The sequence below is a fragment of the Nyctereutes procyonoides genome, unplaced genomic scaffold (genome assembly GCF_905146905.1).
Source record: "Nyctereutes procyonoides isolate TBG_1078 unplaced genomic scaffold, NYPRO_anot_genome, whole genome shotgun sequence".
Taxonomy (NCBI): domain Eukaryota; kingdom Metazoa; phylum Chordata; class Mammalia; order Carnivora; family Canidae; genus Nyctereutes; species Nyctereutes procyonoides.
Window position 1 is genome coordinate 12,561,325 of NW_026575142.1, and position 14,887 is coordinate 12,576,211.

General features: G+C 43.2%; 1 protein-coding gene across 3 annotated transcripts in view; it reads left to right on the top strand.

Moving 5' to 3' along the window:
• Positions 1-14,887, top strand: part of WIPF1 (WAS/WASL interacting protein family member 1) — a 122,268-nt gene that overhangs the window by 31,818 nt on the left and 75,563 nt on the right. Inside the window, exon 1 of one of the 3 annotated variants that reach the window (XM_055307687.1) lies at positions 11,340-11,406. The exons of the other annotated variants lie outside the window; for them this stretch is intronic. The gene's annotated coding sequence lies outside the window, so the exon portion shown is untranslated. Of the gene's footprint in view, positions 1-11,339; positions 11,407-14,887 lie in introns of those variants that run through there. 3 annotated transcript variants of the gene reach the window in all.

Sequence of the window (14,887 nt, forward strand, 5' to 3'; positions counted from 1 at the left end):
CTCCCATAATTTTTTAAAGAGATGATAAAACAGACTGTCTATGGTGGGGAGCATGTCACATGTGGGTTTGGTTGTTGGGGTAGCACAGTGATGCTGCCAAACTCTGTGCCAATAATGCTCCAGACTTCCTGTCTCCTTTAGAGCAACACGGAACTGTCACAGGTGATGGACAGCAATAAAACGGTTTTGTTCCCCAACAGGGGGAAAAAATACATGTAAATCTTGACTTTATCAGCTTGGCAGAAGGAGATCATGGGGGTGGGACTGCCCAGAAGGAGTGGTGCTTATAACTGGGCCTTAAAGTCACTGCAGCAGCAGGGACTCTGTGCTACTGTTGTCAGAACCAGAGGAACCATGTGGAGATAAGGACTTCTCTGGCACAGCGCAGTTGAGTGAAGTCGGGGTACAGTTGTGGCTAAGGTAGAAATTACATCTGTTTGGAATTACTCTTGCCCACGGTTTCCTTGCTTGACCTTCAGATGCAGTGGCTGGCCGTCATTTATGGGCCCTGGCATGTGAAAAATATGTGTTTTTAAAGACTAGAATCACACCCACTGTGACATGCTGGTGACAACCCCAGATTCATGCCTCTCATCTCAGGATACTTGGGGGGCGCACTCGGGCGGAATGGCAGATGAAATGGCTGTCACTGTATAAATTATTTTCTAAATCTGTTTCTCCTTCAAGCGTAAAGAGTTGGATTTAGGTAAGTAAAATAGGCTGCTCTACAACTCCACAAATGAGAAATGTAATCCCAAGTGCATCAGTCCAGTTTGCACAGTTTGGTTGGGAGTTCCTGGGTTTTATTCCTTTTTTTTTTTTTTTGTACAATTTGGATAGCCTAAGGCAGTTTATCATTAATTAATGACAACACAGGGCAGTGGTGGTGTTGCTGTGCTTTCCTTCTTTGTTTTTGTAACCTTAAATCTAAGCTAAGTGAATTTTTTTTTAAGATTTTATTTATTCATGAGAGACACAGACAGGCAGAGACACAGGCAGAGGGAGAAGCAGGTTCCATGCAGGGAGCCCGATGTGGGACTTGATCCTGGAACTCCAGGATCACACCCTGAGCCAAAGACAGACCCTCTCAACCCCTGAGCCACCCAGATGCCCCGCTAGGTGAATTTTTTTAAAGCTGAATTTATATATTTAGTTGTACATTCAGTGTTTTAATACTCGTCACAACCTCCCTTCCCCCTGCAGAATCCTTGCTTAGGAAGGCTTCACATTGATAAAATCTAGTCACTAAGAATTTCAGCATACATTGAGGAATATCACAGTTATGGTGGTAATTTTTCAGTAAAAAGGGAAATAAAATTTGTTTTTAAAAAGTGAGCTCCTTGGAATATATCATTTACTCCTGTTTTGCCTAAGCTTCCATTAATGTTATTAATGATTCACAGTGCCCCACGGTTAAAATGCAGTTTAAATAATATGTTAAGGAAATATATTTCAATCCACACTTGTGTTATTAAATACAGAGAGATTTGATCATTTTTGTTTATAAATGTTGCTTTGGAAGTTAATTGGTGGATATTACGTTGCTTTTAGCACTATGAGTAAGTATATTATTAGGAGATAGGCAATGGTAATTTAGTAAATAGCATCTTGTTTTCTATTAGGTACTTCCCAGAGCACCAACTTCATTTCTAGAAGTTGCTCAAAGGCAAAGAAAATAATAGATACTGACATACAATATGTAGTGTTACCTGTTCAGAATGACTGTGAATAATTAAAGAAATTAATAAAATCTTGAGAGATGTTTATCTTTTGAAAGTTTACCTCCTTTACAGAATCTTGTAATTCAGCCTGTGTCTGCAGGCATTTTAGAATCCAAATCATAATCCAGAAAATATATGATAAATACATGTGTTTGAGTTTGATGTTGCTCAGCTGGATATTACCAACACTCTTCATTGTAACCTGAATAAATCTCAAGACCCCACTTGGTCCAAATTCTGCTTCGAGCTTCAGTCAAAGAAAACATCAGAAAGCCAGAAAGCCTTGAAGAATAACATCTCTCTTTAACTGAAGTTTTTCGAAAAGGCACAGCTTACAGGTTTTACACTTCACACCACATAAACAACTTCTCCAACTTTCCATGTAAACACCTGTTCCTTTACCTGCACTCATAGCTGCTGTGAAACCTCTCTTTGTGTCTCTCATCCACATAGCTTTTCCACTGGCCATGAAACTTACCTCATTTTTTAAAAATTACGGAGATAAAATTCACGTTCTATTTTCCCTCTTATTTTTGATCAGACACAAATACATCCAACTCTTTCAAAAAAAATTTTTTTAAGATTTTATTTATTCATGAGAGACACACAGAGAGAGGCAGAGACACAGGCAGAGGGAGAGGCAGGCTCCCTGCAGGGAGCCCAATGTGGGACTCAATCCCCGGACTCCAGGATCACACCCCGAGCCAAAGGCAGATGCTCAACCACTGAGCCACTCAGGCGCGCCCCAACTCTTTCAAATTTAGAAGCATAAATGCTACATCATGAGTCCAGGCTCAAAGTAATCATAGAGATTTTCTGTTCTACTTCCTGTATAGACTGTGCCTCTCTAGGATGACTGCATGACCTGTAGTTTCACTGCCCCTGAATCTTGTATTTTATTTCCTGCCTCACAGCACCCTCAGAAATAAAACTCATTGCTTGACTCCAATTGCATTCCTTATGAGAAATTCTTTAATTTTTTTAAGATTTTATTTATTCATGGAAGAGAGAGTGCAAGCATGTGGGTGAGGGGTCAGGGGGAGAGGGAGAAGCAGAGTCCCTGGTCAGTAGGGAGCCAAACACGGGGCTCTATCCCAGGACCCTGGGACCAGGGCCCAAACTGAACTCAGATGCTGAACCAACTAAGCCACCCACGCGCTCCCTTATGAGAAATTCTAATATAGAATCTCCTAATAATAAAATCTTCACTCACCAACAGTAATAGTAGCCACCATTTATGCACTGCCCTGGCTAAGCTCTTTGAATACAGCATCACATTCAATACTCATTAAATTACCCCCAGGTTACAGATAAGAAAACTGGGATGCAAAAGCATAATTCACTGCAGCTAGTAAGTAATGGATCTGGGATTTGAACCCAGGTAGTTTGATTCCAGAATCCCTCCTTTTAGGAGTGACAGGAGCTTATTTACCAAGTCTGCCCTGTTCTGTGTGCTCTTAACTGTAGAAGGGAAGGATGCCTCTGAATAGAAAGATTGTGTAAATAGGCAATTAATTAGGTGTCCCATGATGTGTGTGTGTGTGTGTGTGTGTGTGTGTGTGTAAAACAACAGATCCTGGATCAGAGCCACAGATCTGTATAATACTCATTCATGATCTCTCCCAACACCCTTAGTACACTTTTGAATTGTTTATACTGCCTTGTAGTCCTCTAGCTTCTATTCAACATAAAGCAAAGGAACAATGAAAGCATGAGAGTATCTTGGTTCTGTTAACTACCTCTGGAGTTCTATCTATGAGGCTTCTTGACATCCATCCTGGTGAATGGCAAGGCTTTCTGTGTGTCCCTAGTCTTTTTATGAAGAAGGGAATTTGCCAGATCCTTTCAGTGTTTTGATCAACAACAAAGATGAGTGAGGGATTATTTGCAATTCAACTGCATGATGATGAAAGGGCCAGCTTAGTTTTTGGCATCAGACCCTGAAGTGTGCCAAAGAAGAATCACTATAATAGGTAGGGCTCTAGCTTTGAAGACAGCCGGCCAGGGGTCTTGATCATTCGGGCTTAGATTACATTACAGTGGCATAAGCAAATATACCAAAGTGCGGTGTATCAGCAAGAGAACTTTCTTGACCTTTCATCTTCCTTTAGCTGCTCCAATGGCTCAGAAACGTGATGCATGATGTCCTTTTGCATGATTGCTAATGAGGAAAGCTTTTGGCATGACATAATGCTCCCCATGTCCCCCAGGGTCAGTGTAGAAACAATTGCTCTGGGGTCTGGCTGGACTGTTTGACCTACATTGTAAAGCACTGACAGCCAAGGGCGTGCCTCACTGCAGTTCCTCCCTGAACAACACACATGTGGCATGCATGGGGTCGAGTCTCTTGGAGACTGAACAACAAGGAGACCGTTTTGGTAGATACTGGAAGCAACACTGGGCTCGCAGTCATAAGCTATGGGTTTAAATCCCAGTTTTATCACCTATTTAACTTGTTTGAACAAATCCTTTCAACTCTTGGAAGGATAGTCTCTCCTTTTGTATTATGAAAACAATTAAAAATAATAACTCATAAATGTTTATGAAGCTAAGTTAATTTTTAAGAATATGTTATAACAAGCATTTTTAAAAGATATTTTATTACTTTTTTGTGGTCCAAACCAGGATCTTAGTCCAGTTAATTGAGAGTTGCCAGCAGATATTCAAACAGTTTGCTCCACCTTTATCCCTATTCCCTCTTTCACAGTGTCCTGGGATTCTCTATGAAAAATTAAGTGTGGAATTTTAATGTTAACCTTCATTTGAACACATACACAGATACAAACAATACCTGCTTAGATATTTTATGTCTGGATTTCCTCATCAGCCCTACAGTGATATCAAAGCTTTAAAAAAGTGGAAACTAAAATAATAATAATAATAATAAAAATTTTTAAAGTGGAAACTGCCTTATTTTTAGAGGGGAAAAAAAAGATTCTTGTTGATTACTGTGCTTTTTTAACTAGACCTTAGGAAACTGAGAATACTAGCCTCTAAGTGTGTCTAGTAACATTATAGTCTCATTTGAATTCCTCAGCTCTTGAGAGGATCTGTTTACATTCTTGTGATCTTACTGTTGAGCTCTTACCTAATTCTAGAACAGATTCCTTAACTGATGATGAAGTCCAGTGACTGGAAGTAAGGAGACTGGAAACACACCCTGACAGCCTCCCTTCTATAGGTGCTTCTACAGATCTCCAAAGTGCCTGCATGTCTCAGAGGCCTACATTTGCAGAAGCATTCCCTGAGATGTTCCTAACTGTCTCCCAGACACTGGGTTCTTGCCTGCCCCTCTACCCCATATTTACCCACATGATTTGGAAGAGCTACAACTAGCTAGTCCTTCTTATAGGAAGGGTGGGAGGGAAGTGAATGGAGACCTAGCAGCACCCTCTTTTAGAAGGGTTTCTGATATCTGTGTAATGTCATCTTCCTCCCAGACACACTATTTATTATTATCAACATGAACCTACCATGAAAGTTTCTAAAGCAAGGGACTGGTCTTGCCAATAACAGGGTCCTACTATGAAGTTCTCTAATGTTCTCTCTTTCTCCCTCTCCCTCTGCTCCTCCCATTGCTCATGCAAGCACTCTCTAAAATAAATACACCTTTTGGGCAGCCCGGGTGGCTCAGTGGTTTGGCGCAGCCCTCAGCGCAGGGTGTGGTCCTGGAGACCCTGGATCGAGTCCTGAGTCGGGCTCCCTGTGTGGAGCCTGCTTCTTGCTCTGCTTGTGTCTCTGCCTCTCTCTCTCTCTCTCTCTCTCTCTGTGTGTGTGTGTGTGTGTGTGTCTCTCATGAATAAATAAAATCTTTTAAAAATAAATAAATAAATACACCTTTTAAAAAACCCGTAAGATTAAATACAAAAAGAACTATTAAACAAGACAAAAAAGAGCCAGTAATAATGAAGTTTTAGGCACTGAACATCTTAGCACTGAGATAAAACAAAATCTGTTAAAAATACAAATAAAAATATAAGTAGATAAAAATTTCAAAACACAGGTTTTCATAATCGTAATGGAGACTAACAAAATGCTTTTAGAATTTAATCACATAGGCAAAAATACATAGGAACAGAAGACTTTTTTTTTTTTTCTTAGAGAGAACATAAGCACACATACACAAAGCAGGCTGGGGAAAGGGCAGAGGGTGAGGGAGAGAGAGAAAGAATCTTAAGTATGCCCAACAGAGAGCCTGACAGGAGGCTGGATCTCATGACCCTGAGATCGTGACCTGAGCTGAAATCAAGAGTTGGACACTTAACCAACTGAGCCACTCAGATACCCCAGGAACAGAAGACTTTAATAACATCATTATCATTATTGCCCTAACCCAACAAATAGAAAATACATACAATTTTTTTTTTAATTTCCACATCCAGTGGGTTTTTTTTCCTACTTTTTTTTTTTTGGAAATACAAAGAAATTCTTAAGAGAACATCAACCATTTATAAAAATTGATGAATTACACACCACAAAGAAACTTTTTAATTAACCAAAAAGTAGACATACTAGCCACATATAACAATAACATAGCATTGAAAATTAACACAAGGTGCTTCCTGCCTCTCCCTCTATCCAAGTACTTGGAAACTAAAATATGATCCTTTTAACTAATTCTTGGGTCAAAAAGGATATAACTACTGAAATTATAGACTATTCTAAAATTAACAGTAAGAGTATGATGCATCAGGGTGCCTAGTTGGCTCAGTCAGTTAAGTGTCCGACTCTTGATCTCAGCTCAGGTCTTGATTTCAGGGTCATGAGTTCAAGCCCCATGTCAGGCTCTATGCTGGGTATGTAGCCTACTAGAGAAGAAAAAAGAATGCGATGCATTTAAATGTGTGAGAGGTAAGATTAAAACTATACTTAGATTAAAAGTTAAGGGTTTTATTTAAAAGGACTGAAAAGGGATCCCTGGGTGGCGCAGCAGTTTAGTGCCTGCCTTTGGCCCGGGGCACGATCCTGGAGACCCAGGATCGAATCCCACGTCGGGCTCCCTGCATGGAGCCTGCTTCTCCCTCTGCCTGTGTCTCTGCCTCTCTCTCTCTCTCTCTCTCTCTCTGTGACTATCATGAATAAATAAATAAAATCTTTAAAATAAATAAATAAATAATAAAAGGACTGAAAATCAACAGGCTTGTTTTCTTTTTAAAATATTTTATTTATTCATGAGAAACACACAGAGGCAGAGGGAGAAGCAGACTCCCTGCAGGGGATCCTGCTGTGGGACTCAATCCCAGGACCCCAGGATCATGACCTGAGCCAAAGGCAGACACTCAACCACTGAGCAGACCTTATAGGGTTCTATTTTAAGAAGCCGATGAGTGAAAAATAAAGTAAAGCAAAATAGGAGGAGGAAAAGAGTGAAGGGAAATTATTTACCTTTATTAGAAAAAGTCTGAATTTTCTGGGACACTTGGTGACTCAATCGGTTAAGCATCTGACTCTTGGTTTCGGCTTCAGTCGTGATCTCGTGGGTCAAGAAATTGAGCCCCACGTCACGCTCCTTGCCGAGCAAGGAGTCTGCTTGAAGACTCTCTCCCTCTGCCCCTCTCCCCACTCGTCATCTCTCTCGAGCTCTCTCCCAAATAAACTGATCTTTTTTAAAAAGTTTGAATTTTCTAATAAATTAGAAAATAAAATAGATTGGCAGTATGGCAAAAGTACAGGGTTAACAGGAAAGCTGCTGGGGTGAGGCTGGAAAGCTGAGTTAATGAGATAGAAGACACTGTCCCTGCCCTCATTGCCACTTAGTTTTGGTCAAGGTGAAAATCATGTGCAGAAAATAATTGGGGAACAGAGCTGTGTTCAGCAGAGTGCCCATTTATGAGGTACATCTGTATGCATCAAGAATAGCATTAGTCCCTGAGTCACTGGCATTGGGCAGATCTGAATTTGCATGTTGGCTTCAAATTTATCAAGGGTCTCTGGACAGATTGTTTAGTCTCTCCCACTTGGTTAGCTTTTCTGTAGAGCGGGGATCTGTAAAGTGGCAGGTGGCAAGGGCTTAGTCAGTGGCTGCCTAAAAGAGTCAGTGTGGCATCTCTTCCAGTTTCATCTGGATGTTGCTGAGATCATTGGGGCACTATCAGTATCTTAGTACATCTTGATTAATGTCTGTGGGACAGAAAATAGTGTTTAGAAAACCAAGTTGTGCCCACCCAGATGAAAAGACTGGGCACTTTTTCTGTGACTATTTGTGAGATACACCCATGGTGAATGGTTGAACTAGTATCTATCCATTAAAAGAAAAAAATCTGTAAAGCATGATGCTGCCAGAGCAGTAGTGGTTCATGAGCTGGAGAGAAGATCCTGACCACAGAGAAAGTGGTCAGCTCTGCCATTCTGCAGTCAGTTGGCTTCCCTGAGTAGGAAAGGCAAAATCACCAGGTCCTTCCTGACCTGCCTCTGAGGAGTGAGCACCCATTACTCCTGATGAACATGAGTGAAACCTCATCCCCACAACCCTTCAGCATCAGCACTGGGCTCCTCAGAAATGATGATGGATTCAGGACATCTTGAAAAAAGGGACACAGTAAACATAAAAGGAGTCAGAGAGTAAACCCAGAAAAAAAATGGAGAGAATTGAACAACCCCTCCCCTTTTGTCTATATTTAGGACTTGAAGAGAATTTGTGGTTTGAGGTAATGTTAAAATGTATCCAGGAGTAGGTAAGGATCCTGGTTTTTTTTTAATGTCTGTAGATACTGCATATCAATTCACTTAATCAAAATATTTGTTCAGTGGGGGGAAAAAATCAGTGAAAGTAGTTAAATGATGTCTGTGGTCCAAATAAGAACTGATTGATGGCTCTACTTCTCCACTCCCAAGACACTGTCAACTCTAAGGTGCACCATCAAATTAATGACAGGAAAGGGGTGGGGAGAAGACATGATACTAAATGTACATTCTGATTCCAGGAATGTTAAAATATAAAGGAGAAAAATACAACCAACCAAACATGCATTTTGGGATTAAGGAAATGTAGAATTTCACTCAGTTGGTGTTTCGGTGTTTTCTTGCTAGTAGAGGCTAAGACTAATTTTATGAAAGCAATTTTTAAAAAAGATTTTTACGAATACATGAGGCAGAACTAGTGAAAATTGGAAGAAAATAATGTTTTTCAGGCCCGTGGATTTATCTTCTTTCATTCTCTTGTCAAGATGGGAAAAAAAAATCGTAGACAGTTGGAGAGGTATGATACATGATGAGCCTAGAGCATCTTGTGATGCCGGGAAATAAAGAAGGCCTCAAAAACAAAATTCAAAAAATATTAATAGGAATATGTCAAAGGAGCAGAGGAACAAAGTGAGAGTACTCCCAGTGGTCAAAAATGGAGCACTTTGAACAGCAAAATAAGTCAGGTACTGTTAAAGTGTAACCCAAAGTATACAATAAATATCTGTAAGGCTATACAGATATAAATAAATGATTGAATAAAGTAATAAACGGGGAGAAGAGATAAATTTTCCATGCAGAAGAATTCCAAATAATTTGTATAGATACTCCACCCTCGAGATTTTCCTTCCAGAGTATACAGTAAGAAAGGAGGAGAAACCTGACAAATAACCTGTAACTCCAGTCTTATGAGAAAAAACATCAGATAAATCCCAATTGTGGGACATTCTACAAAAATAATAGTACTCCTCAAAACTGTCATAGTTATAAAAAATAAAGTCTAAAAAAATGTCTCAACCAAGAGGAGCCTAATGAGACTTTATGAGTAAGTATAATGTGATGTCCTGGATGGGATCCTGGAACAGAAAAAGGACCTTAGAGAAAAAACTAACAAAATCCAAATAAACTGTGGACTTCAGTTAGTAACAGTGTATCAGTATTGGCTTATTAATTGTTACTTATATATCATACTAAATGTAAGATTTTAATAGTGGGGAGACTGGGTGCAGATGGGTCGGAACTCTGTACTCTCTTCTGGAATTTTCTGTAAATGCACACCTGTTCTAAAAAGTAAAGTCTGTTAAAATTCTCTAAATGCCAAAACAAATGGGAAAAACAATTTCACAGACAGGCCCAGTTACGGATTTGAAAGGAAAATGACAAAGCATTTTGTTAAGACCTGTAAAAATTCCACACAGAACGTGGCTTAAGTTTGAACATATGTCACTGCGTAGTTGAAAAATGAAACTGGCAGTTTAACCCCAATTGTGACACTTCTAAATACATTCAAATGGAGTCATTATTATTCATCATCAGCGTAGTATTTTGGTTTTCCAAGATGGCAAAATTTTACCATTATTCCTGTTTTAAAGCCAATGTCATGCTTATAGCCACCACCACCTTGACTCAGCTGGCTAATCCAGCTGTCCAGTTCAATCAGAAAACCATCCATCAGCTGTCAGACTGGTGAAACAGTTACGTGTGTTTTCGGAGCCAGAAAGGCAATCATGTGGTGAGACTTCGGAGCTTCACTGTTGTCCAGAGTCCTGATCTTGGGACTCGTTCCCTTACTCAGTGTCCTCGCATGGAAAACTTCATGGGGGAATTATAGGGTAATATTTTCAAGACTTGGAACAGTGAGGTGGTCTACAATTACCTTTCTGAAAAACAAAACAAAAATCCCTTTAAAAGCATTTTTAAGAAAAGAATTATGCTAGGGTGGCCGAGTAGAGAGGACACTGAGGTTTCTGCACTGAGTCAGGTTGTACAAATTGCAGAATGTTCCCCTCTGTTCAGGACATGGTTTTCCTCCCACACGCCACTTCCGACATCCACAGATTCCGTCTGGGCGGCCCTGCAGAGAACTAGAGGAATCGTGAAAGCAGAGAAGAAGGCCTGACCGCAGGAGAGTAGGGAGCAGCACCCTGCCTCAGCTCTTCCCGTCTCCCCGCTGCTGGGCGCAGAGGGACACGCACCCCAGGGCCCTGCCAGTGCCCTTGCCCAGCCCGCGGCCAGGCCCCACCCAAGGGCTCACATGCCTACACAAACCCTGCACCATCCCGCACAAAACCCGACACCTGGCTGTGTTGGAGACCACCGAGGGGTGGGATGGGGATAGCTGCCAGTGTATTTAGCCTGGAAGGCAGAGCGTGCCGTGGCTTCGCTGCCTGAACCAAGAAGTAGGCCCCACCGTCTGACACGGAACCCAGCAGCCTGCATGCCAACTTGAGACGGGCCGGGGGAATTCGGGGTGAGTGGCTCTCGTCACTGAGGGATCCACATGTGGGAGCTAAGGAAGCCCCGGGTGCCAGCCTGGGGACCGCCTGGGGACCCCCTGCGCGGTGGTGCCAGGGCCCGAGCACCCGGGGCTGCGCTGGGAGCAAGCTGCCTCCTCTCAGCTGCTGCCCCGGCCCCTCGACGGGTGACCCCGGGGCTCCAGGGTCCCTCACCCCCCACCCCTGTGGGGTTCCATGCGCCAGGAGTCCAGACATTATTCTCCCCTGCCTTTCTCCCAGGCTCGTGGCCTTTTTCCCTGTGTCCTAGGGGTGCCTAAAACTAGCTGGGGGACCCCCAGGGGGTGACAAAGATGCCTTTAGAAGCAGGGCCACCCTGGCGTGAAGCAGGCGGCCGGAGGACCTTATCACATGCCTCTGGCCCTGAGAGAGGCCGTCAGAGACGGTGCACTGAGGAAGTGTAATGTCACATGCGACATTTACAGGAAGCCCTCTAGAAGGGTGCAGGGGAACTCGAGAACTTGGCCCTTCGGCGGATTAAAACAACACAGGTCAGTGCTTTCTTCTCCCCCCGACCCCGAAACAAATTTCACAGCCGCTCTGAAGTACCTAACTGGCTCCTTCTCCTTGAACTGGCTTTTTTTTTTTTTTTTAATCTGTATAATGTGGAGAAACTGGCTCTGGCTTTGGATGTGGGAGCCCGGGCACAGCTGGGAACTACGCTCGGTTAGGGGAACAAAGCTCGAGCCATTATTGTGAAAATGAAATTCTCAGAATCTCTTGCTTCCCTCTTTTGCCTTTAAAAAAAAAAAAAAAAAACAACCCAAACCTCCCGCCGTTCGCAAAGTAGTATTTCATGGAATTCAGCTTCGCCTGTCCTCGTGTCTACCGGTTAGCCCAGATCTGAACAGGACACATCAGCTTGCGTTCGCGGGGGGTTGCGGGGCGGTCAGAGGGCGGGAGAGGGTCCTGAGATCCGGGTGGTGGTGAGAACGGGCCGTGAGCCCCGATGCAACCGTGTGTTGTTTTTGTCTACTTTTCATCTGGTGGAACGAATCTTCTGGCTTGTATTTCCTGTTAAAGCAATTTCTCATATTTCTATAAATTCTTAGTTCCCTTTTATATTCTTTTTCTGCCCTCTCCCTTTCTTCCTGCCCTTCCTCCCCATCCCCCTTGCCTTCTTTTATGAACATAAAGTGGGAGTAGAGAAGGAGGGGTGGGGGGCAGCTTGAATGTGAGAGGAGGAAGTCCCCCCCCCACACACACACCACAAAACGCACCCCAGCTGGGCAGGGCCTGAAGGAGCCCTGCGGCGGGACCCGCACTGGAGCCTTGTGCCTCCAGCCCGTGCTTCCTGTCGGAAGGAAGGTTTGAAGAGTCTAGAGCAGGACCAGAGGGATGGTTAAAGCCTTGGAAATTAGAGCCAAGTGCTCCAAGGGTAATTCATCCAACGGCCAGCGAGGGACACCTTAATAAAGAACTTCAACTCAACAAAAAAGGCTTTTTACACAATGGCCTGCTCCCTTCAGACCTGTAGGAAAAAGAAGAATGTCTCAAATATGAGTTCAAGGGGGGCAGGGGGAGTTTCTACATCCTTGGACTGTTCTGGAGCACTAGAACAGGTAGTCAGAGAGGTTCCTCAGCCTTTTCCTGCATGTTTTTGAAAACATTCTAGATAGAGTTCTTCTGTGGCTGTGTGCCCATGTTGACAGAGGTGGTGGGGAGAGTAATGAAGAGGGGTTGGGGGATCCCTGGGTGGCGCAGTGGTTTGGCGCCTGCCTTTGGCCCAGGGCGCAATCCTGGAGACCCGGGATCGAATCCCACGTCGGGCTCCCGGTGCATGGAGCCTGCTTCTCCCTCTGCCTGTGTCTCTGCCTCTCTCTCTCTCTCTCTGTGACTATTATGAATAAATAAAAATTAAAAAAAAAAAAAAGAGGGGTTGGGCTGGGGGGCTTCTCGTTCCGGCCAGTGTGCCAGCCCAGTGTTGTCCAAAGCATCTGCACTGAGCAAACGGCAAGGGGGCGAGAGGTCAGTGGGGTCACGTGTTGTTTCTACCCCAGGAAGGCCAAATAACCAGGGCAGTGATGGAAGAGAAAGATCATTGTTGACGATATCCTCAGATGGCCACATTTTTTTTTCATTTTTTACGACCATGTTGTGCAAGAAAATGCAGGGGAAGTTGACAGAGTAAGGATGGATTCCAAGTCGGAGATCTCAGCCCAAGTGGTTTCAGAAACCCTGCCCTGGCTCTGAGAGGGGCAGCCGCATTTCCACCAGGGCTAGTGGTGGAGGGGAGGCTGGACTTTATTGGTGTTTGGAGCCCTTTGCACAAATCAATGCCTGGAGGACACACACACACACACACACACACACACACACACACACACACGCTGGGGAACCACAGCGGGAAAGTCTCTTGCACATGGCACTTGGGAGTGCCCCTGACACCAGAAAGAGGCTCACGATTTCGTGGTGGCTGGACATCCCTAGAAGGAGCACTTCTTTCGGTTTTGTTTTGCTTTTCTAGTTGGTCCTAGAGCTTTGTTGTTCAGGGAGTTTTGTAACCTGCTGCAAGTAGTAGAAAAGGGGCTTTTTATTTTGCTACAATACTTTCCAGATGGACCTGATGTCTCTTTTATTAACGCATCCTTTCAAAAGCTGTTTCCATTTATTCTGGGTGCATCTGTTCTCCCCATAGCCATTTCTCACCTCTTTCTCCAGCTTTTCACATTCACTGCGTTCCTTTGTGTTTGAGATACGAGAAAAGGTTTATAAAGTGCTGTCATTTTGTGGTGAGCCCTAAACCTGGAAGCAGATCTGGGGGGAAAAAAAAAGATGTGGAATGATACCAGGTGGTCAATCATGTTGGATGGTCGAGGGCACCTGGAATATTAAACTAGCTTAAAATTTTTAGATAAGAATCACTGCCAAGTTGCACTGAGTTTACTTTGAAGGTCAAGAGCAAAGAGAGGTAAGTGGTCATCTTTTCTTTAGAGAGAAAATTGTGAATTTTATGGAGAGGGAGGACTGTGAGGGCATGTGCCTGAATTCTCTAAGTAAAAGGAAGGAGGCTGATTTTGCATAGTCCTCTTCTCCCGGGCCCCAACACCTAGGCAAGCCTCCTGTCCCCAGAATCCCAGGAAGCAAAGTGACACTTCCGAGGTAGCATCCACAGATATTGGGGTTGTCTGGGCTTCCAGAGGTTGATGTGCTGAGATATACAAAACATTCACGTTAGTAGGGAAAAAAGAAAATAAAAAATGAAACTTGGATGAGTGTAGCTTTTACCGTTGAGTTCATCATTGGTCATCATCTTGAGTTGTCATCACCGAGTCTGGCAGCCCAGTCCTCTGGGCCATCAGAGAGATGTTTCTGGGTGTGTGGAAGGTATTACTGTTGTCATCACCATCCTACAGGGAAGTACTGCGAGCCACAGGTTGTTGTTTGTTTTTAATTGTGCTAAAATAGACATAAAATTTGCCATCATAATCATTAAGCGTGTATGTAGTTTAGTAGATAGGAACTCTGTACCCATTAGGCAACTGCGCCCTATTTCCCTCCCCTTCCCCAGCCCCTGGCAACCATCATTCTACTTTTCTGTTTCTGAGTTTGAACTCAGAAACTCTAAGTATCTTGTGTAAGTGGAATCATACAGTATTTGTCTTCTTGGGACTGCTTCATTTCTCTTAGCATCCTGTCCTCAAGGTTCACGCGTGTTGTAACGTGTGTCAGAATTTCCTTCCTTTTGGAGACAAATATCCTGTTATATGGATATACCACATTTCCTTTATCCATTCATCCATAGTTGACATTTGGGTTGCCTCCACCATTGGCTGTTGTGAACCATGCTGCTGTGAATTAGATATGCAACAATCTCTTTGAAACCCTGCTTTTCAGTTTTTTTGTATATACCCACAAGTGGTATAGAGGGATCATATGGTAATTCTGTTTTAAAGTTTTTGATAAACTGCCTTACTGTTTTCCATAGCAGCTATGTCATTTTACATTCCCACCAACAGTGCACGGAGATTC